The 26069-nt window shown below is 43.8% G+C and overlaps 1 protein-coding gene across 2 annotated transcripts in view; it reads left to right on the plus strand.

Annotated features, from left to right (window-relative positions):
• The window catches only part of nlgn4xa (neuroligin 4 X-linked a), a 304151-nt gene that overhangs the window by 229610 nt on the left and 48472 nt on the right, over nucleotides 1–26069 (plus strand). The gene's annotated exons all lie outside the window — the stretch shown is intronic.

The following is a 26069-nucleotide window of genomic DNA, read 5'->3' on the forward strand; positions in this document are numbered from 1 at the left end:
TGCAATCTTGTCCAGATAATCCAAAATTCGGTGAATTAAATGCCGGATAATTGAGGTTCCTCTGTATATCACATCAATAGTATTGCTGTCATTGGCCCTTCCTGTTACCTGTTCAAAAAGCTTCAACAAATTAGTGAAACTTGATTTACATTTAGAAATCCACGCTGACTCCCTAATCAGCCCACCTTTCCATGTGACTCCCGATTTTGTCCTGACTAAGTGATCCAAAAATGTCCCCGCTTCTAAAGTTAAAAGGACTGGTCTGTAATTGCTGGGACTTTTCTCAGATCCTTTCATGATGTTTGCAATTCTTCAATCTTCTGGCAGCTTCCCCACTGACTCCTCCACTCTCACTTCCCACAAAATCCTTGGATGCATTTCTTCTTGTCCTGATATCCAGACAACTTCAAATGCCAATAATTTATCCAAGGCCTCCTTCTTACTAATTTTGAACCCTTCTGGTGATAGAGGAGGGAATGTTTTCGACAGCATCTGCCTCATGGGTGCAGACAGCTGCATTTCGCACCTCAGCCATACCCCCTGCCCCCATGTGAGAATCTTCTTTCCCTCTCTGATCAACCAACTTCTCCTTTAACGTCCTGTTTATATGGCTGTAGAACACTTTGGGATTTCCCTTTATGTTTGCTGCTAGTCTTTTCTCATAACTGCTCTTCGCCTCTCTTATTAGCTTTTTTTTATCTCCTTTCACTCAACCGTTAGTATTCCTGTTGATACTCGATTGCAAGTTCTGCCTTATGCTTGTCAAAAGCACTTCCTATAATGCAGGCTTACCCTGCAGTGCAGTGCTAAAAGAACACTATGCACACTGTCAGAGGGAGAGATTCTCTGATGAAATGTTAAACTCAGGCACCATCTGCCCTTTCCAAAGGACGCAAAATATTCTTGGCAACACTTTAAGAAAGCACAGGAGAGTGGTATTTTGGCCATTATCCCTCAGCTATCACCACAAAGGCAGTTTATCTGGTAGTTGTCACCATGCAGTTGCAAGGACATTGTGCAAAATCACTGTTGCAATGTGCTGTATTTGCATTACTGTTGAGTTTAGAATAGGGAAAGGAAATGTCCTTTAGGGAAAGAGATCTGTCATCCTTTCCCTAAACTGTCTGTGTGGAGTTTGTACATTCTCCCCGTGTCTGCATGGGTTTCCTCCGGGTGCTCTGGTTTCCTCCCACAGTCCAAAGATGTGCAGGTCAGGTGAATTGGCCATGCTAAATTGCCCATAGTGTTAGGTTCATCAGTCAGAGGGAAATGGGTCTGGGTGGGTTACTCTTCGGAGGGTTGATGTGGACTGGTTGGGCTGAAAGGCCGGTTTCTGCACTGTAGGGAATCTAATCTATTTGATCTGGCCTACATGTGACTCCAGACCCATAGCAATGTGGTTGACCCTTAACCAATTAGGGATGGCCAATAAATGCTGGTCAAGATGCCCACTTCTCATGAGTCAATAACAAAAACAAGATAGTTGTATCCAGTGTAGCAACCATCTGGTGAACAATTTGAAAACCTGTTTCCTCATTTCTTCATAGACTCAATCTTATCCCAAACTCTGGCACCCATGTCCCAACTCCTGTTCACTGATCACATCCAAGTTCCTCGTTAGTCATTGGAACACAGATAGGCAATACCTCAATTCTGACATTTTGATGTGCCAAAACCTCAGTGGCCTTGTCTACTTCCAGCCAAGTCCTTGATCCTCTGAAATCCTGATCATCTTCCCTCTACTGCACCTCAGTCCTTCATTACTGTATCATTGATGGCTGTGCCTTCAGCGAGATCAATTCTACGGTCTGGAACATTCTTCCAGAACAGCTCTTCCTCATTATTGATCTCAGCTCTTTTATGATGTTCCTTCAAATCTACCTCCTCGGCCAGCCTTTGGGTCTTCTCTCAACTCATGTAGCGCAATGTCAGAATATTGCTTGATAATGCTCTGGGAGGACCAGAGTACAAGGACAAAGAAGTTGGGCTGCAATTAAACCAAATCCTGGTGAGACCTCACTTGGAGTATATGAACAGGTCTGGGCACCACATCTCAGGGATGATATATTGGCCTTGGAAGGAATACGATGTAGATTTACAAGAATGAGATTTGGACTTCAGGGATTATCTTATGAGAAGAGTTGTATTACATTTTCTGTAGGATTTAGAAGTTTCAGTTATGATCTGAACAAAGTTTTCAAAATATTAACAGTAAAACAAAGGGTGGATTTTTTATTCATTTGTGGGATGTGAGCGTCACTGGTTGGGCCAACATTCATTGCCCATCCCTAGTTACCCGTTGAGAAGGTGGTGGTGAGCTGCCTTTTTGAACTGCTGCAGTCCACCTGCTGTGGATTGATCAACAATGTCCTTAGGGAAGGAATTCCTGGATTTTGACCCAGTAATAGTGAAGGAATGGTGATATATTTCCAAGTCAGGATGGTGAGTGGTTTAGAGGGAAATTTGCAGGTGGTAAAGTTCCCATGTATTTAGAACATAGAACATTACAGCGCAGTACAGGCCCTTTGACCCTCAATGTTGCGCCAACCTGTGAAACCAATCTGTAGCCTATCTAACCTACACTATTCCATTATCATCCAATTATTTATCCAATGACCATTTAAATGTCCTTAAAATTGGCGACTCTACTGCTGTTGCAGGCATTGCATTCCAAGCCCCTACTATTGTCTGAGTAAAGAAATCTGTCCTATATTTGTTACCCTCCCAATTTAAAGCTATGTCTCCTTGTGCTAGTCATCGCCATCTGAGGAAAAAGGCTCTCACTGTCCAATTTATCTAACCTTCTAATTATCTTATATGTCACAATTAACTCATCTGTCAACCTTCTTCTCTCTAACAAAAGCAGCCTCAAGTCCCTCAGCCCTTTCTTGTAAGACCTTCCGTCCGTACCAGGCAACATCCTAGCTATTATTCTCTGAACCCTTTCCAAAGCTTCCATATCTTTCCTATAGTGCGGTGACCTGAACTGTACACAATACTCCAAGTGCATCTGCACCAGGGTTTTGTACAGCTACATGGTTCTGAAACTCAAATCCTCTACCAATAAAAGCTAACACATTGTATGCCTTCTTAACAACCCTATTAACCTGGTGGCAACTTTCAAGGATCTATGTACCTGGACACCAAGATCTCTCTGTTCATTCACACTACCAAGAATCCTACCATTAACCCAGTACTCTGCATTCCTGTTACTCCTTCCAAAGTGAGTCACCTCACACTTTTCCACATTAAACTCCATTTACCACCTCTCAGCCCAGCTCTGCAACTTATCTATGTTCCTCTGTAACCTACACCATCCTTTGTCACTGTCCACAACTCTACCGACCTTAGTGTCATCCACAAATTTACTAACCCATCCTTCTATGCCCTCATCCAGGTCATTTATAAAAATAACAAACAACAGTAGCTCCAAAACAGATCCTTGTGGTACACCACTAGTAACTAAACTCCAGGATAAACATTTCCCATCAACACCACCTAGCCAATTCTTTCAGCTAGCCAATTTCTGATCCAATTCGCTAAAACACCCTCAATCCCATGCCTCCATATTTTGTGCAATAGCCTACCATGGGGAACCTTATCAAATGCCTTACTGAAATCCATGTACATTACATCAACCGCTTTACCCTTTAGCACTGCTGCCTCACAGCGCCAGAGACCTGGGTTCAATTCCCACCTCAGGCGACTGTCTGTGTAGAGTTTGCACATTCTCCCCGTGTCTGCGTGGGTTTCCTCCGGGTGCTCCGGTTTCCTCCCACAGTCCAAAGATGTGCAGGTCAGGTGAATTGGCCAATCTAAATTGCCCGTAGTGTTAGGTAAGGGGTAAATGTAGGGGTATGGGTGGGTTGCGCTTCGGCGGGGCGGTGTGGACTTGTTGGGCCGAAGGGCCTGTTTCCACACTGTAAGTAATCTAATCTAATCTAATCTAATCTGTTCGGTCACCTTCTCAAAGAACTCAATAAGGTTTGTGAGGCACGACCTATTCTTGCAAAATCATGTTGACTATCCCTAATCAACTTATTCCTCTCCAGATGAATATATTTCCTATCTCTTATAACCCTTTCCAACACTTTACCCACAACAGAAGTAAGGCTGACTGGTTTTTCATTCCCATGGTTGTCTCTACTCCCCTTCTTGAACAAGGGAACAACATTTGCTCTCCTCCAGTCTTCTGGTACTATTCCTGTAGATAATGCTGACATAAAGATCAAAGTCAAAGGCTGGGCAATCTCCTCCCTGACTTCCCAGAGAATGCTAGGATAAATCCCATCTGGCTCAGGGGATTTGTCTATTTCTACACGTTCCAGAATTGCTAACGCCTCCTCCTTGTGAACCTCAATCCCATCTAGTTTAGTAGCCTGTGTCTCCATATTCACTTGACAACATTGTCTTCTTTTTAGTGTGAATACTGATGAAAATACTGCTGCCCTTGTCCTTCTAGATGGAAGTGATTGTGGGTTTGGAAGGTGCTGTCTGAGGATCTTTGGTGAATCTCTGCAGTGCTTCTTGTAGATAATGTATACTGCTGCTGTCTGAGTGTCAATAGTGAAAGGAATGGATGTTGATGGTTGTGGTGTCAATCAAGCCTCTTCCTGGATGATGTCAAGCTTCTTGTTGGAGCTTCACTCATTGAGGCTAGTGGGGAGTTTTCCATTATGCGCCTGACATGTGCCTTGTCGGTGGTGCTTTGAGGAGGCAGGAGGTGAGTTACTGCAGTATTCCTAGCTTTTGACCTGCTCTTGTAGCCACTGTATTTATATGGGAGTCCAGTTGTGTTTCTGGTCAATGGTGACCACAGGGTTTGTTGATAGTGGGGGATTCAGTGACGGTAACACCATTGACTATCAAAAGGCAATGGTTAGATTGTCTCTCGTTGGAGATGGTCATTGCCTGGCTGAGAATGTTAGCTGTCAGCCCAAGCCTGGATATTGTCCAGATCTTGTTACAATTGAACATGGACTGTTTTAATATCTGAGGAGTTGTGAATGATGCTGATCATTGTGCCATCATCTGCAAAGATCCCCACTTCTGACCTTACGATAGAGGGAAGGTCATTGATGAAGCAGCTGGGGATGGTCAGGCCTACTGCCTGAATGACCTACTCCTGTTTCTACCATGTTGGAGATGCTGGATAAATGCAAATTGTGCTGATCTATGTTGTTCGTCTTGTCTTTTGAAAGAATTCCTTCCTGGAGATTAGCAAGGTGATATCATGGTCTGATAATATTTCTTTGGATTGATCCCCAGGACCTATATTTGCTGGAGCTCATCACTCTGCTCAGCGGACAGAATAAGTTACTCTCTTATCTGACTGTAGCAATGATTCAATTCAATAAAAGGATCAAAGTTTACACTCTTTCAACTGCTCCCTTTCATTCCTGCCAAATATTTGGAAAAAGCTTCATTCAAAGATTTCCAGAATCACCAAATTGTTGCGATGCAGAAAGAGGCCGTAAAATCATAAAGGTCCACAGCACAGAAAACGGCAGTTTGGACCATTGAGTCAGTGCAAACACACAAATATTCCAATCCCATTTTCCACCATCTGGGTGGTATCATGGCTCAATGATTAGCACTGCTGCCTCACAGCGCCAGGGACCCGGCTTCAATTCCACCCTCGGGCAACTCTCTGTGTGGAGTTTGCACATTCTCCCTGTGCCTGCATGGGTTTCTTCCAGGTCCTCTGGTTTTCTCCCCCATTCCAAAGATGTGCAGGTTAGGTGGATTGGTCCATTGCTAAATCCCTGCCAGGATGTGCAGGCTGTGGGGATTTGTGATGGGATATGCTGAGTTACAGGGATGGGGGTCGACAGATAGGTCTGGGTGCGATACTATTTGGAAGGTCAATAACTGCACCTGATTGGTGCATGGATGTCCAATGGATATGCTCACTGTTGCCAATGTGGAAGACAGCTGTAACCTTCATGTCTGCAGTAAGCTGTCCACTGTCCAGCATGGACTAAGCTGCAGATAGGAGGAGGATAGGCCACCTCCATCTTGAGGCACCTTCTCACTGATGTTTAAACATTTAGAAAGTGAAAAGGAAATAACCACAACTGCAAGATGGGCCACAGTTAATAAAGTACAGACCCTTCCACTGCAAAGGCTGGCCTTGAAGCTGTCCAGAATGCTAACATCCCATCCAGTGGTCAACCCCAGTCAGCTGCCATCTGCCTGATGGTACTTGAGGGCATGGGGGTGGTGTGCTGCTCAGGGTCTAGAGACTGACTTGGCCTTCAGGCTACCTCACCCGGCTGTTCCCAGTTCTAAAGCCAATCTGCTTGATTGGCACCACATCCACAGATATCCCACTTTCTCCACCATCAGTGCTCAGTAGCAGCAGTGTGTACTATTGACCTAATGAACTGCAGAAGATTTGTCATTCTGTGTGTATATTTGATGATTTGTGTGTATATTTGACGATTCTGGGTATGTGTATATATATATGTATATATACAGTAGTGACCCTGGAATCCGAACGCCCTATTGTTTGAACAAGTTGGAATCTGAACAATTATTTTGAGAAAAGTTTGCCCTAAACTCTGAACACATTTTCAGAATCTGAATACCACGTACAATTCAGGTCACACATTGTTTGTTCAGTTCGTCCCAGGAAGTAGTCATGAAAGCATCTCTCGTGTGTCCATCACTAGTTTACCTCGTGTTTTCACCTTGATTTGTGCTTTTTCAAAAATTATCACCCTTGTGCATTCACCATGGCACCCAAGAAGAACAGTGAAGCAAATAAGAGTAAGAGGAAGTCCATGAGAACGACAATTGAGTTGAAGAAAGAATTTATCGCTGAGCATGAGAACAGTATGCATGGGTCCAGAAACGAATTAATTCACTTTCCATTATTTCTTATGGGGAAAATAGTTTCGGAATCCGAACTTTTCACAATCCGAACAGCCTCCTGAAATGAATTAAAGTCGGATTCCAAGGCACCACGGTATATATACTATATACCATTGAAGGTTATATCTGATATTACAACAGACTCAGAATAGAAACATTATAAGTATTGAGCAACCTCTAGAGAGTCTTGCAGTGCAGTGGTAGTGTCTGACCTCTGGTGAAGATGGTGGTAAGATGCCGTGAAACTAGAACATTGGCCAATTGTTTGGAAATGAATGATGTTGCTGGCTTTCATTCCCAGGCAGGAGACAGAGAAGAGCCTTTACACCAGCTTAGACTCCATATATGTGTCACCCAAGAGAATTTTCACTCTATTTCTATCCAGTTCTCTTTTGAAAGTTGACATATGGTCAGCTCCTGGCTCTATAGACTATCCTTGTCCCCTCTGGGTTCAAGTCAGTATTCCTCTGACCTCGTGGATTTGCCTACCATTGTTGAACGCTTGAAGTTTATCTTTTTCACCAACCTATTCTGACATGTCTGGGGCAAGTTAGACTTGAACCTGGACCTTCTGGCCCTCAGCTAGGGACACTACCACTGCACCGCAAGACCCTCTAGAGGTTGCTCAGTACTTAGAATGTTTCTGTTCCAAGTCTGTAGTAATATCAGATATAATCTTCAATGATGCCCAGAATTATCAAATATACACAGAGAATGGTAAATCTTTGGTGAATTTCTGCAGTTCATTAGGACAATAGGACACACTGCTACTACTGAGCACTGATGGTGGAGAGTGTAGATATCTGTGGATGTGGTGCCAATCAAGTGGGCTGATTTATCCTGGATTTTGACAAGTTTCTTGAGTGTTGTGGGGGCTGCATCCATCCATGCAAGTAGGGAGTGTTCCAACGCACTCCTGACTTGTACCTTGGAGATAATATGCAACCCAGAATGGTCAAATTTGCATCTGGAATCAAATATTTGCCCAAAATGGCTAAATACACACCCAGAATAGTCTTTTGTACAAAACACAGAACTTGCTGGGAAAAAAAAATCAGCATCTGTGGAGTGAAAACAGAGTTAACATTTCATTTCCATTGATAAATATGGTCAAAGGGACACACTTTGAATGAATTAATTAAATGAATCAAAGTCACAACCTCTCTCTCTCTCTCTCTCTCTCTCTCTCTCTCTCTGTACATCTGGTGTTTAAAGTTGCATGATGCCTCCGTCTCCAGATCACATCAAAAGCAGTACATATCTAGAATACAAATATGCAAAGACATGGTATGTACAAAGTATGCAACAGTGTATGCGAACAGAGCAAAGGTGATTTTAGAGAAAGAAAAACCTTTTCACACAGAGAGTAGTGAGGGTTTGGAATGCACTGCCTGGAAACATGGTGGGGGTGGCTTCAGTTGAGGCATACGAGAGGGTATTAGATGGCTATTTGGATGGTAATGGTGGAGGGACGGGGGAATTGTCAGGAGATTGGCACTAGGTAATAGAACTAGTGAAGGCACGTTGGACTGAATGGATTCTTTCTAGCATCAAAGAAATTCTGTGATACTCTGACCCAGAATGTTCTAAATATACAAGGATTCCTGATGAAGGGCTTTTGCCTGAAACGTCGATTCTCCTGCTCCTCGGATGCTGCCTGCCCTGCTGTGCTTTTCCAGCTCCCCAGTCTCAACTCTGATCTCCAGCATCTGTAGTTTTCACTTTCTACTGGGCTAATATACACCCAGAATGGAGCAACCTTCCTTTATAGAAGTCTTTAATAATAACAACATCAGAGCTACTTTTACCAGAATTATATATGTTTTATGCAGTCGTTCCTGGAATAAGCAGAATTCCAATTGTTGAACTGTTCTGGTGGGATTTGAACTCATGTTTTCTGGATCATTAGCGTCGTGCCCCCAAGGGCCAGCAAAAACCCACAAGAGGCACATCCCCAGACTCCGCTGTGCCTTTCCTGGTGAACTGAGACTGGGTGTGGTCAACCCATCACAGACTTCCAGCGGTGAGGGGAGAGTGAGGCGACATGTGAAAGCCCACAAACTGCAGGCAACAGGAGGACTGTAGCATTTATCTTTTAACTTTATTTCATCTTCTTAATTAGTACGATGAAATTAGAATGTTTAGCTTTTATCTTTATTTCCCTATTTTTGTCCCTAATCAATTTTAGTACCTAGGATTTCTTGCACCTAAGATGGCACCTTGTGTGGCGACATTGTACACTGTTCACTGTACTCCTGTACTTGAGTACATGTGACAATAAGCCTCATACTATTTCTAATCTGACACCAGTTGATGAAAAGTAGTCAGTGCATGAGCATTCAATCTCATTGGGCTCCTGCAGTGAGGATCAAGCATTTTGACTTCTGTCTATTGCTTCAAACCATTCAAGGCCGTCTGATCCGGCTGTGGATTTATTACACTGCCTTCCAAGGAGGGGAGTGTGTTTCAGCAGTAGCTGCCCAAGTCTATGACAGCCCTGTTGCCAACATCCCTGAGCAAGTCCTGAACCATCCCCCTGCCACGTTAAGCTGACAACATTTGATCAATGACCCTGAGCTTTGAAGTCTGCATATGTCAAGGGGGAGATATCTTCAAGACTGGCAGCTGGCCTGTTTTTTTTTTGCCAGTTCAGTGTTGGGATTATCGATACACCTGCTGGGGAAGATTAATCCTCTGTGCCTGCATTAATATTACAATACGCGGCAATTAATTTAATTTGGCCACGCTCTATAAAGCACATGTGAGCTTCAAGATCTGGAATTAAAAATTACATTCCGAGCGTCAATTCCTGCACTTTACTTGCGTTGATTTGCATTTCTTCCTTTGGGTTAAAGGCAAATTGCTACCATTAAAGGGCTATTTTTCACACAGGCCACTCCCATGTCAGTGTGCAACCCATTTACCTCAAAGCAAAGATTGCTGGGTGTAACCTCACCTTCCAAAGGTCACGACCTGCATTCAAACGAGTGAATGCTACCCTGCTGGAGGTGCTGTCCTTCACTGAGGTGTTAGTGAAGCTCTGTCTTGCCCTCTTGGGACACTGTTTTCTAAGACAACATTGTTCAAAACACATCGCCTGGCCATTATAACCTATTTCTTTGTGAGAGTTTGCCACAGTGTGAATTGCCTGATGAACCTGCCTGTTTCAGGACTGACTACTTTTCACAAGCATTTAGTTTGCTGTTCAGCTCTTTGAGATCCCCTGGGGTGATGAAAGGCCCTATATAAATGCAGTAGAGTTCCATTATCATTTAATCCATTGCTTCATTAGTTCTTTACCTCTTCAGTCATTTAGATGCAAGTGTGTATACAATGTTACCAGCAGCAGAAAGGTTAGTATCGTACAACAGCACTTCGTTCTGCTCAGTTCCCTTCATACCAATATCTTGTTGTTTGATTAAAAGGTCTAGCTTCAATATTGCTCAAATATTACTTTTTATGAATGATGCACCAGTTTTCTGATTAACCAGGTCACATCCTTTTGTTTTAAATAAAATGAGCCCAACTATTTTAATGATTCCATTAGTTTCTCAATAGCTTTGTTTGCTTTAATAGTTCATTTGTTACAATAAGCGCTTCTTTCTATTAAAAAGCCAAAGCCTCAATGTTTATAATAGTCTCAATTGTTTTATTCTATTTTAATAACCTAGTTTTTAATATTTCCAGTTGTTCTTTTTTTCCTAATAGTCCCAGTGGCGTATTGTTAGTATCAAAATAAAATACTGCAGATGTGGGAAATCTAAAGGAAGAGTAAATATACAGCTAGAAACATTCAGCAGGTTAGGCAGCGTGTGTAAGGTGTTCTAAAGGCAATTGAACTTTAATATTGCTTGGAGTACTTACATTTTGAAGCATTGTGAAAAAAGTAATTTAATTCAAGTTTTGGACATACCTGAAGTGGTTTCTTTAAAAGAGGTAATTGAAAGTCCATTGTGAACATTAGAGTTGTTTTACAACAATGTTTTCTAGAAATAACATGATGGATGATAATTGCTTGTATTATTGAAGACCCTGCTGGGGCTGTTTTGAACTGTGATTGGCTGGGAAAAAGTGCGTCTTTAAAAATCTGGGTTCACTTTGAAGAAAGGCCAGTAAGAATCCGCAGAGTCCAAGGAAAGCTTGCTATGTACAAGCTGCCCAGCTGATCTCTCTCATTTCTGCAAAGAAAAGCCTTTACATCATTTCAAGGTAGAGCCAATTTGTTCTTTCAAAAGAATGTGACTGAGCAAGATGTGTCTGCATGAATTTGGAGACAACTGTACCAGATTCATGACGTGACCACACCAGCCTGAAGATTCGGGGCAACAGAATCTGAAACATTCCTACGCTTTATCCTTTTGCCTTTAAGAATCATCCATTCACCAATTTGGGCTTAGATGTGCATTTGGAGAATTCTTCTAGAGATAAGCATTTATAGTTCTTCAAAATTTGTGAGATGATTTGTAGCTTGGGTGCACATTGTTCTGGTTCTGTTCGCTGAGCTGGGAGTTTGTGTTGCAGACATTTCGTCCCCTGTCTAGGTGACATCCTCAGTGCTTGGGAGCCTCCTGTGAAGCGCTTCTGTGTTGTTTCCTCTGGCATTTGTAGTGGTTTGTCTCTGCCGCTTCCGGTTGTCAGTTCTAGCTGTCCACTGCAGTGGTCGGTACATTGGGTCCAGGTCGATGTGCTTATTGATTGAATCTGTGGATGAGTGCCATGCCTCTAGGAATTCCCTGGCTGTTGTCTGTTTGGCTTGTCCTATAATAGTAGTGTTGTCCCAGTCGAATTCATGTTGCTTGCCATCTGCGTGTGTGGCTACTAAGGATAGCTGGTCGTGTCGTTTTGTGGCTAGTTGGTGTTCATGGATACGGATCGTTAGGTGTCTTCCTGTTTGCCCTATGTAATGTTTTGTGCAGTCCTTGCATGGGATTTTGTATACTACATAGGTTTTGCTCATGACCTGGACCCAACATACCGGCTACTGCAGCAGATAGCTGGAATGGAAAACCGGAAGCGGCAGAGACAAATAATTGCCGAAGGAAACATCACAGACGCGCTTCGCAGGAGGTTCCCAAGCACTGAGGATGTCACCTCGACAGGGGACGAAATGTCTGTAACACAAATTCCCAGCTCGGCGAACAGAACCACAACATTTATATTTCTATATTACGGACTGTGTATGGTAACCAATCATAACATCTTCATTGAATATATTGGGTCTGATAATTAATTCTCAACTGTACTTATTAAAAACCCAGCTAATTAATCTTTTTGATTAACATTGAAGCCCTACAGTGCAGATAGAGGCTATCGAGTCTGCACCGACCCTCTGAAGAGCATCCCACTCAGACCTAAATCACCACCCCAGCATCCCCTTATTCCTGTAACCTTGCATTTACCATGGTTACTCTACCTCGCTTAACAAATATGGGGCAATGTAGCAAGGCCAATCTGCCCTAACCTGAACATCATTGAATTGTGGGAGGGAAACGGAGCACCCAGTGGAAACCCACACAGGCACAGGGAGAAAGTGCAACCTCCACACAGACAGTCACCTGAGAGTAGAATCAGACCCAGGTCCCTGATGCTGTGAGGCAGCAGTGCTAACCACTGAGCCACCATGCCACCCAGATGATATAAATAGATTGCTATGGTAACAGCTGATATAAACAAGTATTTAATTGATGATCTTGGGAGCTGGGAAACATATTTTTCTATTATATTGCAACCCTGGAGTAGTGGGACTAGAGAAATGGTGCCTTCCTCCAGCCTCAGTTGTAATAGAAATGTGATGGCCAAAGAAGATCTTGTTTAATTTGAATTGGACTGTGAATAATCAGAAAAGGATAAAAGGAAGTACGTTATGCAACAGGTTTGCTGTGTTCCATTATATCAAAATACCGTTGACAGTTGAGAAGAGTTTTCTGGAGATCAATGATTAATCCCAAATTACTTGCAGAGAATAAGTAAGGTTTGACTGATTCTATTTTTCGAATGCTATTCGTCGGAGGCCGAGGGGTGACCTTATCCAGGTTTATAAAATCATGAGGGGCATGGATAGGATAAATAGATGAAGTCTTTTCCCTGAGGTGGGGGAGTCCAGAACTAGAGGCCATAGGTTTATGGTGAAAGGGCAAAGATATAAAGGCGACCTAAGGGACAATGTTTTCCCACAGAGGGTGGTACGTGTATGGAATGAGCTGCCAGAGGATGTGGTGGGGGCTAGTACAATTGCAACATTTAAAAGGCATCTGGATGAGTATATGAATAGGAAGGGTTTGGAGGGATATGGGCCAGGTGCTGGAAGGTGGGATTAGATTGGGTTAGGATACCTGGTTGGCATGGACAAGTTGGACCGAAGGGTCTGTTTCCATGCTGTACATCTCTATGATTCTATGACTGGGTCACCATGTTTAGAGTTAATTGTGGGTGCTTAGGAGACTGACATATTTCAGGCAATAGTGCAATATTTGAAATTGTAAGAATAGCAACTTAAACGTAGTGATTGGATCAAGGTGGATCTCATAGAATATGAGTTTCCTGATTGGGACTGTTTACCTGCTCCAATCGGGGAGCCCTGGCTGACGGATATAAATAGGAGATCCAAGGGATCTGTTCTCTAGGAGCAGGCTCTGAGTTAGTTTGTTGAGTGCCGTGTACCATGCAGATGTAAATAGAGAGTGACTTGGTGACAGAATACCAGCCTTTGTGGAATTATTTCAGTAAACCAGATTGTGATTCAACTGAATTCAATTGAAGGTAAACTTGAAAAGGAAATGGAAATTTAGAAAACTTGAATTTGAGGAAATATAAACAAATAAAGCATGTCAGAGGTAGCAAAAAGTTAGAGCATTTCATGTAAGTTAAAGGGGAGCGAGAAGATTTCCCAACTTAAAAATCTGGAATTAAACTTATTGAGTCTTGTGACTCCATGAAACATCCTGATAAGGAATGACTGGCATCTAATTCAAGACAGTGATGGAGCTGTTTGAATTTGATGAGAGAGTGGCTGATTCATCTTCAACCTTTTGAAAAAAAAGGCAAGCAGATGAGGTGGCTGAAATAACACTGGATGTCGACCATGCAAAACAGGTTGACAGACCAAGTATCTGTCTTGTGGAGCTTCTAAAGAATGTGAGGTGGCAGAAAATCAAGCTATTCTTGGTGCTTTTGAATAAGCTTACCAGCAGAAATTTTAGAATATCAGGGAGGGTAGCACAAATTTAAACAGCTCTCTTGGATTAGACTTGGGTCATTCATCATCAGAATTTTCTGTGGAGTCAGAGAATTGTTTCTTTAGCTCCAGTTTTATTTTAAGCTGTTATGGCCTTTCTCTCAACTTTTCTCTTGCATTAAATGCATGATCTCATGGAATGGTGGAGTAGATTCACTAGGGCTGAATGGCCTACATCTTCTCCTATACACAGGCGCATACACACCCATACACACACACACACACACACACAGGCACAGGCAGAGACAAACGCACATACACAGATGCACAGCCACATGCAGAGAGGCAAAGACAGACAGACACACACACATATAGACAAATATACACACATACACAGGCACACACTGACAGACAGATATATGCATATGCTCTCAGAAAAAGGAAACAAAAATCTCTGCAGATCTGAGCTTCCAGAAAAGTAGAAATGGCTTGGCCAATGGGTTGTTTTTGTAGCAAAATGATAAAGTGTCGAATGTTCCAAAACAAAGATATATAAGTTAAAGTTTTAGCTAGCCAGATTTTCACTTAGATGTAGTACAGTTGATGGGAAAGCAGCAACACACAGTCTGGCAAAAATGAGGACTACAGATGCTGGAAATCAGAATCTACATTAGAGTGGTGTTGGAAAAGCACAGCAGGTCAGGCAGCATCCGAGGAGCAGGAAAATCGACGTTTTGGGCAAAAGCCCTTCATCAGGAATGAGGGCCCTGGAGCTGATGGTTTATTTGGGAACTTTGAAGAAAATCCAAGGAGGACATCACTATTTCCTTACTATTGTGGAAATGGTTACTGATTTCTCAGAGCTGATATCCTGAAGAACAACTCCTGCTGAGATAGTGATAGAGACATTAACCCAGTCCTTCACGTGATATTGATTACCTGTGGAGATCCAATCGGATCAAGGTTCCAATTTCATATCTCATACTTTGCAGGGAGTAGTCTATATAAGACACATTTACGATCTTCAGACTGATGGGTGCAAGGAGTTTTAAGAAGGTGCCAACAAAATCTTAAAACAATGAGCAAATGAGAATGTCATGAATATCGTAATGATAGGGTCAAAGGCATATTTTGTGTTTGCTGCATAGGATGCACCTAATGAATCAACCATTTTTGATCCTTTTCGAGATGAGCTAAGGGGAACTCAGATGCAAACCAAAGAAACATGTTAACATAGGAATTAGGAGCAGAATAAGGCCTCGTGGCCCTTTCGAGCATGCTCCACCATTTAACGTGATCACAGCTGATCATCCAGCTCAGTTATAACATGCGTTTCATCAACACAAATTGATTGTAACGTGATTGACGAATTGGGGACGCTGTTTCTACAGTGCGAAATTTTAAAACATGTGTTGGCTGTACCATGACCACAGGCACCAACATTTTAAGCACTGTTTCTAAAGCATGATTTTTCTACAATGCGGGGTTGCTCAAGAATGCAACCATTGCGTTACAGAAGAACTGACTGTATCCTGTTTCTAGGTAAAAACGAGGACTGCAGATGCTGGAAACCAGAGTCTAGATTAGAGTGGTGCTGGAAAAGCACAGCAGGTCAAGCAGCATCCGAGGAGCAGGAAAATCAACGTTTCAGGCAAAACATAGAACATAGAACATTACAGCACAGTACAGGCCCTTCGGCCCTCGATGTTGCACCGCTGTGTCATACTAATCTGAAGCCCATCTAACCTACACTATTCCATGTACGTCCATATGCCTGTCCAATGATGACTTAAATGCACTTAAACTTGCCGAATCTACTACCATTGCAGGCAAAGCATTCCATACCCTTACTACTCTCTGAGTAAAGAAACTACCTCTGACATCTGTCTTATACTATCTCCCCTCACTTTAAAGTTGTGTCCCCTCGTGTTTGCCATCCCCATACTTGGAAGAAGGCTCTCCCTGTCCACCCTATCTAACCCTCTGATTATCTTGTATGTCTCTATTAAGAAACCTCTCAACCTTCTTCTCTCTAACGAGAACAGCCTCAAGGCCCTCAGCCTTTTCTCGTAAGACATTCCTTCCATACCAGGCAACATCCTAGTAAATCTCCTCTGCACCCTTTCCAAAGCTTCCACATCCTTCTTATAATGTGGTGACCAGAACTGTACACAATATTCCAAGTGTGGCCGTACCAGAGTTTTGTACAGCTGCAGCATAACTTTCTGGTTCCAGAACTCAATCCCTCTATTAATAAAGGCCAAAACACTGTATGCCTTGGACATTAACCGCCTCAACCTGTCTACTCCCCTCCCCCACTCCAACCTCTCACCCTCACAACGCGCAGCCATCCAATCCCTCTGCTCCATTCCCAACCTCAGCATCAAGCCTGTGGATAAAGGGGGCACAGTGGTAGTCTGGCGCACTGACCTCGACACCGCTGAAGCCAAACGCCAACTCGAGGACACCTCTTCCTACTGCCCCCTCGACCATGACCCCACCCCCCATCACCAAACCATCATCTCCCAGACCGCACAGAACCTCATCACCTCAGGAGATCCCCCACCCACAGCTTCCAACCTCATAGTCAGGGAACCCCGCACTGCCTCCTTCCCAAGATCCACCCTGGCCGACCCATTGTCTCAGCATGCTCCTGCCCCACTGAACTCATCTCTACCTACCTCAACACTGTCCTATCCCCCCAGTCCAGAAACTCCCCACATGCGTTTGAGACACCACCCACGCCCCTCCACCTCCTCCAAGACTTCCGTTTTCCCGGCCCCCAATTCCTCACCTTCACCATGGATATCCAATCCCTCTACACCTCCATCTGCCATGACCAGGGCCTCCAAGCCCTCCATTATTTCCTCTCCAGACGTCCCCAACAGTACCCTTCCACCGACACTCTCATTCGTTTGGCCGAACTGGTCCTCACCCTTAACAATTTCTCCTTCGAATCCTCCCACTTCCTCCAGACCAAAGGGGTAGCCATGGGCACACGTATGGGCCCCAGCTATGCCTGTCTCTTTGTTGGCTACGTAGAACAGTTGATCTTCTGTAATTACACCGGCACCACTCGCCACCTCTTCCTCCGCTACATTGATGACTGCATTGGCGCCACCTCGTGCTCCCGCGAGGAGGTTGAGCAGTTCATCAACTTCACCAACACATTCCACCCTGACCTTAAATTTACCTGGACCATCTCTGACACCTCCCTCCCCTTCCTGGACCTCTCCATCTCCATTAATGACGACCGACTTGACACTGACAATTTTTACAAACCCACTGACTCCCACAGCTACCTGGATTACACCTCTTCCCACCCTACTGTTGCAAAAATGCCATCCCCGTATTCCCAATTCCTCTGCCTCCGTTGCATCTGCTCCCAGGAGGACCAGTTCCACCACAGAACACACCAGATGGCCTCCTTCTTTAGAGACTGCAATTTCCCTTCCCACGTGGTTAAAGATGCCCTCCAACGCATCTCGTCTGCATCCCGTACCTCCGCCCTCAGATCCCACCCCTCCAACCGTAACAAGGACAGAACGCCCCTGATGCTCACCTTCTACCCTACCAACCTTCGCATAAACCAAATCATCCGCCGACATTTCCAGCACCTCCAAAAAGGCCCCACGACCAGGGATATATTTCCCTCCCCACTCCTTTCCGCCTTCCGCAAAGACCGTTCCCTCCGTGACTACCTGGTCAGGCCCATGCCCCCAAACAACCCACCCTCCAATCCTGGCACTTTCCCCTGCCACCACAGGAACTGTAAAACCTGTGCCCACCTCCTCCCTCACCTCGATCCAAGGCCCTAAAGGAGCCTTCCACATCCATCAAAGTTTTACTTGCACATCCACTAATATCATTTATTGTATCCGTTGCTCCCGATGCGGTCTCCTCTACATTGGGGAGACTAGGTGCCACCTAGTGTCCCTAGGTGCTTTAGGGAACAAGTCCGGGACACCCGCACCAATCAACCACACCGCCCCGTGGCCCAACATTTCAACTCCCCCTCCCATTCTGCCGAGGACATGGAGGTCCTGGGCCTCCTTCACCGCCGCTCCCTCACCACCAGACACCTGGAGGAAGAATGCCTCATCTTCCACCTCGGAACACTTCAACCTCAGGGCTTCAACAGTGTGGACTTCAACAGTTTCCTCATTTCCCCTTCCCCCACCTCACCCTAGTTCCAAACTTCCAGCTCAGCACTGTCCCCATGACTTGTCTGGACTTGTCCTACCTGCCTATCTGCTTTTCCACCTATCCACTCCACCCTCTCCTCCCTGACCTATCACCTTTATCCCCTCCCCCACTCACCTATTGTACTCTATGCTACTCTCTCCCCACCCCCACCCTCCTCTAGCTTATCTCTCCACGCTTTAGGCTCACTGCCTTTATTCCTGATGAAGGGCTTTTGCCCGAAATGTCAATTTCGCTGCTCCTTGGAAGCTGCCTGAACTGCTGTGCTCTTCCAGCACCACTAATCCAGAATTCTTAACAACCCTGTCAATCTGGGTGGCAACTTTCAGGGACCTGTGTGCATGGACACCGAGATCTCTCTGCTCATCTGCACTCCCAAGAATCCTAACATTATCCCAGTACTTTGCATTCCGATTACTCCATCCAAAGTGTATTACCTCACACTTGTCCACATTAAACTCCATTTGCCACCTCTCAGCCCAGCTCTGAATCCTATCTATGTCTCTCTGCAACCTACTACATCCTTCATCACTATCCACGAATCCACCAACCTTAGTGTCGCCTGCAAATTTACTAACCCACCCTTCTAAGCCCTCATCCAGGTCATTTATAAAAATGACGAACAGCAGTGGACCTAACACCGACCCTTGCGGTATGCCACTAATAACTGGACACCAAGATGAACATGTTCCATCAACTACAACCCTCTGTTTTCTTTCAGCAAGCCAATTACTGATCCAAACTGCTATGTCTCCCACAATCCCATTCCTCCGCATTTTGTATAATAGCCTACCATGGGGAACCTTATCGAACGCCTTGCTGAAATCCATATACACCACATCAACCGGTTTACTCTCATCTATCTGTTTGGTCACTTTGTCAAAAAACTCAATAAGATTCGTTAGGCACGAACTACCCTTCACAAAACCGTGCTGACTGTTCCTGATCAGATTATTCTTTTCTAAATGGTTAAAGATCCTATCTCTTATAACCTTTCCCAACACTTTACCAACAACTGAAGTGAGACTCACTGGTCTGTAATTACCAGGGTTGTCTCTACTACACTTTTTGAACAAGGAAACCACATTTGTTATCCTCCAGTCCTTAGGCACTATTCCTGTAGACAATGATGATTTGAATATCAATCCCAAAGGCTCGGCAATCTTTTCCCTTGCTTCCCAGTGGATCCTAGGATAGATCCCATCCAGCCCAGGGGACTTGTCTATTTTCACACTCTGCAGTATTTCTAATCCCTCTTCCTTGTCAACCTCAATCTCTTCTAGTCTAGATGTAAGTATCTCTGAATCTTTCTCATCAACATTTTCATTTTCTATAGTGCACACTGTTGAAAAATATTTATTTAGTGCTTCCCCTATCTCCTCTGACTCCACACACAACTTCCCACTATTATCCTTGATTGGCCCTAATTTAACTCTCGTCATTCTTTTATTCCTGACATACCTATGGAAAGCCTTAGGGTTAACCCTGATCCTATCCGCCAACAACTTCTCATGTCCCCTCCTGGCTCTTCTGAGCTCTCTTTTTAGGTCTTTCCTGACTTCCTTGTAACCCTCAAGTGCCCTAACTGAGTTTTCACATTTTGTCCTAACATAAGCCGCCTTCTTCTTCTTGACCAGGGATTCCACTTCCTTAGTAAACCACAGTTCATGCATTCTATATCTCCCTCCCTGCCTGACAGGTACTTACTTATCTAGGACACACAGGAGCTTTTCCTTGAATAAGCTCCACATTTTTAATGTGCTCATCCCCTGCAGTTTCCTTCCCCATTCTACGCTTCCTAAATCTTTTCTAATTGCATCGTAATTTCCCCTCCCCCAGTTGTAACTCTTGCTCGGTGGAGTACACCTATCCCTTTCCATCACTAAAGAAAACCTGACAGAATTGTGATCACTGTCTCCAAAGGGCACACCTACTTCCAAATCTAACACCAGGCCAGGCTCATTAGCCAGTACTAAATCTAAAGTGGCTTCGCCCCTTGTAGGCCTGTCTACATACTGTGTCAGGAAGCCCTCCTGCACACACTGGACAAAAACTGACCCATCTATAGTACTTGTACTGGAGTGATCCCAGTCAATATTTGGATAGTTGAAGTCCCCCTTGACAACTAATCTGCCTCTCTCACTCCTATCGAGAGTCATCTTTGCTATCTTTTCCTCTCCATCTCTGGGACTATTCGGAGGCCTATAGAAAGCTCCCAACATGGTGACTTCTCCTTTCCTGTTTCTAACCTCAGCCCATACTACCTCAGTTAACGAGTCCCCAAACATCCTTTCCATAACTGTAATATTGTCCCTGATCAACAATGACACACCTTCCCCTCTTTTACCATCTTCTCTGTTCTTTCTGAAACATCTGAATCCCGGAACTTGCAACAGCCATTCCTGTCCCTGCTCGATCCATGTCTCCGTAATGGCTACAACGACGAAGTCCCAGGTACCAACCTACGCTGCCAGTTCACCCACTTTATTTCGGATGTTTCTCGCATTGAAGTACACACACTTCAAACCAGGTTCTCGCTTGCCAGTGTCAGATACTGATTTGGTAACTCCCTACTCTCATCCTCTTCTGTACCTGTCCTACAATTTTGGTTCCCATCCCCCTGCTGTATTAGTTTAAATCTACCTTAATAGCTTTCGCGAATCTCCCCCCCAGGATATTGGTATCCCTCTGGTTTAGATGAAGACCATCCTGCTTGTAGAGGTCCCACCTACCCCAGAAAGAGCTCCAATTATCCAAAATCCCGAAACCCTCCCTCCTGCACCATCCCTGTAGCCACATGTTCAACTCCTTTCTTTCCCTATTTCTCACCTCACTAGCACATGGCACGGGCAGCAAACCAGAGAAAACAACTCTGTCCTAGCTTTAAGCTTCCATCCTAGCTCCCTGAATTTCTGCCTCAAGTCCCCATCTCTCTTCCGACCTATGTCGTTGGTGCCAATGTGGACCATGACTTGGGGCTGCTCTCCCTCCCCCCCCTGCCGAAGGATCCCAAAAACACGATCAGAGACATCACAGACGCTGGCACCCAGGAGGCAACACACCGACCGTGAATCTCTCTCGTCCCCACAGAAACTCCTATCTGTCCCCCTAACTATCGAGTCCCCAGTGACTACTGCTATGCTCCTCTTCCCCCTTCCCTTCTGAGCAGCAGGTGCCCCACTGCTTTCCCCTGGTAAGTCATCCCCCCCCCCCCCAATAGTATCCAAAACAGTATACTTATTGTTGAGGGGAATGGCCACAGGGGATCCCTGTACTGCCTACCGGTTCTGTTTCTGTCCCCTAACTGTCACCTATCTGTCTTTTTCTTTTATCCGGGGAGTGACTACCTCTCTGTAAGTCCTGTCAATAACCCCCTCTGCCTCCCGAATCCCAAAAGCCCTTCATTAGCCTGAAACATCAATTTTCCTGCTCCTCGGATGCTGCCTGACCTGCTGTGCTTTTCCAGCACCACTCTAATCTAGACTCTGTATCCTGTTTCTGTTAACTCCCCATTCCCTTTGATGCCTTTACCCCTAAGAATGATGTCAAACTCCTTGAAAATATTCAATTTTTGGGCCTCAAACAGAGAATTCCAAAATCTCCCCACTCTTTGGATGAAGACATTTTGAAAACAAAGGAAAGGCTGGAACTTAGGACAGAAGAATACGTTGACCATGTTGGACCATGTACCTGCGTCTGGGAACAACTCACAGGAGTCTACAAAGTAGCTCAGGAACTCCATGGAGCATCATAAGCAATGGGGCAAGCCGACTAAATCATGATCATTTTAACTAGGACTGCAGATGCTGAAGTACCAGAGTTGAAAAATGTGGTGCTGGAAAAACACAGCAGGCCAGACAGCATCCGAGGAGCAGGAGAATCGACGTTTGGGGCATAAGCCCTTCTTCAGGAATGAGGTACTAGGAGAAAGTGAGGACTGCAGATGCTGGAGTACCAGCATTCCTGAAGAAGGGCTTATACCCGAAACGTCGATTCTCCTGCTCCTCGGATGCTGCCTGGCCTGCTGTGTTTTTCCAGCACCACACTTTTCAACCATGATCATTTTAATCCAGGGATAAGGTTAGTGCCCCCACCTTTATGAACTGAACCATTGAAAACACGTTTCAGTGGTCCACCAAGGACAGTCAAAAAGATTAATAAAATAAGTGATCTGAGTGACATCTCAGATCACAGAATAAAGAATTGGCTGTGTTGCATCAATATGTTGAAACATTCTCACCATCAAGAGTACAGATCTATGATAAAATAGACAATGAAAGTGAGGGAGAGAATGATTAGACAAGGAAGATTAGATAATTCACAAATCAAATCATGTACTGTCCGGTTAGCCAACACTGAACTGTGAAGGATATTACACAACCATGCTGTTATATTTAGAGAATGATGAATGAAAAGACCTATCAAGGTTATTCACTGAATTTACATGAGTCTGTTGGAATAAACCTGAGCCATACATGATATATGATGCTTCCAAATAAGCCTGTTGGTCTATAACCTGATGTTGTGTGATTTTTAACTTTATACATGATGTAGATATTGAAGACTCCTCCTCTATAAAGCATGGTGGCTTAGTGGTTAGCACTGCTATCTCACAGTGTCAGGGACCTGGGTTGTATTACACCTTTGAGTAACTGCCTGTGTACAGTTTCCACATTCTCCCCATGGCAGCGTGAGTTTTCTCCAGGTGGTCCAGTTTCTTCCCACAGTTTGGGTTAGGGGGATTGGCTGTGGTAAATTGCCCAGGGATGTGCAGGCTAGGTGGGTTAAACATGGTAAATGCAGGGTTACAGGGAGAGTGTAGGAGGGTGGGTTTGGGTGGGATGCTGTTCAGAGGGTTTGTGTGGACCTGATGGGCTGAATGGCCTGCTTCCACACTGTAGGGATTCCATGATAAACAATACCCTTATCTCTCATGTTCAGTGAAACAGACCCAGGTGAAAGCAGATATCAAGAAGTGGTGGAAAAGTGTCTAGTTGTACCCAGTCAGAATACTTGAAGTTTGCCAGTCATGTTACTACCTAAGCCTAATTGTTCAAATTGATTCTGAATGGGCTTCAGAAACATCATTGCAAAAATAAAGGCAGACTCCACACTTGGAAGACTGTATTGATCGGGATAACAGTGCCTGATTACTTACCAAATGGAGATCAAGATTACCATTGATGCCAGTGATTTGTGGAATGGGTGTAATTCTGTTACGAGATTGTTCGGGCTTAGAAAAACCAATAGATCAAACTTTCCCAGAAAACTAAATCAATACCAAACGAGATACTCTATAGTGAGAAAAAAGCTAAGGATTACTATGGATTACTGGTTCTTAACTATTTTGAAGTGTACGTCGGTCATATCCACGAAAAGGCATTGTTATGTACTGATCATAATGTCATAATCTTTGTGGAAATAACTTAAAATCTAAAAGGACAGACTATTTCATTGGGGTTTACTATTTCAATCACACTTTTTAAAAACTGTTTGCCCCATAGTGTGAATAATGTAATAACTAATGCTTTGTCCAGAATGTATACGTATTCGAATTATATGAGAGGATATCAGAGGTAGTTGTGTTATATGTAAAGAGAGAGTGAAGTTCAGTGTGAGAATGTCTTAGTTCTTTTAATGTTTCGTTCTGTTTGTACTTTACATTGAAATACGTTGAAAAACAATGTTTCATTCTTCCAAGCGTGAAGATTACAAAGATGCTTTGTATTTAAAATTAGATTAGATTCCCTACAGTGTGGAAACAGGCCCTTCGGCCCAACAAGCCCACGCTGACCCTCCAAAGAGCAACCCACGCAGGCCCATTCCCCTATATTTACCCCTGCACCTAACTCTACGGGCAATTTAGCATGGCCAATTCACCTAACCTGCACATCTTTGGGGTAAAAACAATAACTGCAGATGCTGGAAACCAGATTCTGGATTAGTGGTGCTGGAAGAGCACAGCAGTTCAGGCAGCATCCAAGGAGCTGTGAAATCGATGTTTCGGGCAAAAGCCCTTCATCAGGAATAAAGGCAGAAAGCCTGAAGCATGGAGAGATAAGCTAGAGGAGGGTGGGAGGAAACCGGAGCACCCGGAGGAAGCCCACGCAGACATGGGGAGAATGTGCAAACTCCACACAGACAGTTATTTGAATTATTTGAGTTTTGAAGGATTGCGGAAAAGGGAATTTGTTTCAAGATAGTGGAGAGACTTTGCGTGGCTTTGAAAAATAGGTCATTGAAAGTTCACAATGAACATTTTAAATAGAGCTTCCAAAAATCACATGACTGTAGTAATTACTTGTTTCTCTGTAGATGACTGTCAGCGATTTTTTTTTGACTCGGAGAATGTTTTATTTGATTCAGTTGGAAGAAAGCCGACTAAGAATCAGTTAAATTGGAGGGAAGCCTGCGATGATCAAGTTGCCCAGCTGATCTCACCAAGTTTCAGTTCAGGATGAAACTAATTGTTCTTTTGAAAGAATATTGCAAGATCGTAATCCCTGAGCAGGCTGTGCCCACAAGACTTCAGAGAGAACTCTGCAAGATTTGTGACTTAACTAAATGTGCCAGAACTTTTGAGCAACGTATTCCAGAACATTCTATGCTTTATGCTTTCACCTATTTGGTAAAGTGTATTTCTTTCAAAAAGCTAATCCCTGCAGAGAAACCTAATTTTATTATATCTGTTCCTGAAGAATATGCCTTTTGGGCTATTTTTAGTTATAAGCAGTTATATTTCTATGTTACTGCCTGTGTTAACCAATTATTACATCTTAATTGAATGTATTTTGTTTTTATAATGAACTCATAATCATGTTTATTAAGAAATCTGGGTTGATTGACTTTTTTTGTTTAAAGTCTGATCTAGGCAAAGTATTTAATTGGTTATCTAAAAATGAAATCTCTCAAGTGGTGGCAATTTAGATAGAGACAGAACTTCAATTTATAAAGAAAACCTTTGTTTCAACTTAGAAATTGAGTTTAAATACCTTAAAGTAGGCCAGTACATTTTATCACTTATTTTAGTTTCCATATTTAACAGGATGTGGGCATCCTTGATAAGACCAGCATTTGTCACCCATCTTCAGTTGCTTGTGAAGTGAGTGACTTGCTCGGCCATTTCAGAGGGTTGGTAAACGTCATCCATGTTACTGTGGGTGTGGAGTCACGTATAGGCCAGGCCAGGGAAAGAAGACAGATTTTCATCCTTAAAGAACATGAGTGAACTAGATGGATTTTTACGGTAATTGATAATAGTTTCACAATCATCTCAACTTCAGATTCTAATTAGTTGATTTGAAATTCCACCAGCTGCTCTAGTGGCACTAGAACCTGTGCGTGCTATTTAGCTTAGTTGCTGGATAGTGCAGGTTCAGTTCTGGCACTGGCTAAGGACACAATGAAGTCCTTGCCGCCTTAATCTTAGGTGTGGTGACCCTCATGTCAAATTTACGTTCAAGTCATTTTTAAAAAAAATCATTCATGGGATGTGGGTGTTACTGGCTGAGCCAGCATTTATTACCATCCTGAGTTGCCCTTGACTAAGATTCCTGATGAAGGGCTTTTGCCTGAAATGTCGATTACCCTGCTCCTCGAATGCTGCCTAACCTGCTGTGCTTTTCTAGCACCACAATCTCGATGTTGAACCATTGCAGTCCACATGCCGCACCGTGCTGACAGCAGTGATGTTCTACAGGGGTCAGTGCAGGGACCCCTGCGGTTTGTAACATATATAAATGGTTTGGAGGAGAATTAGGTGATCTGATTAGTAAGCTTGCAGAAGGGACAATGACTGGGGAGCTGCAGATAGTGA

This window comes from Chiloscyllium punctatum, chromosome 9, assembly GCF_047496795.1.
Source record: "Chiloscyllium punctatum isolate Juve2018m chromosome 9, sChiPun1.3, whole genome shotgun sequence".
Classification (NCBI taxonomy): Eukaryota; Metazoa; Chordata; class Chondrichthyes; order Orectolobiformes; family Hemiscylliidae; genus Chiloscyllium; species Chiloscyllium punctatum.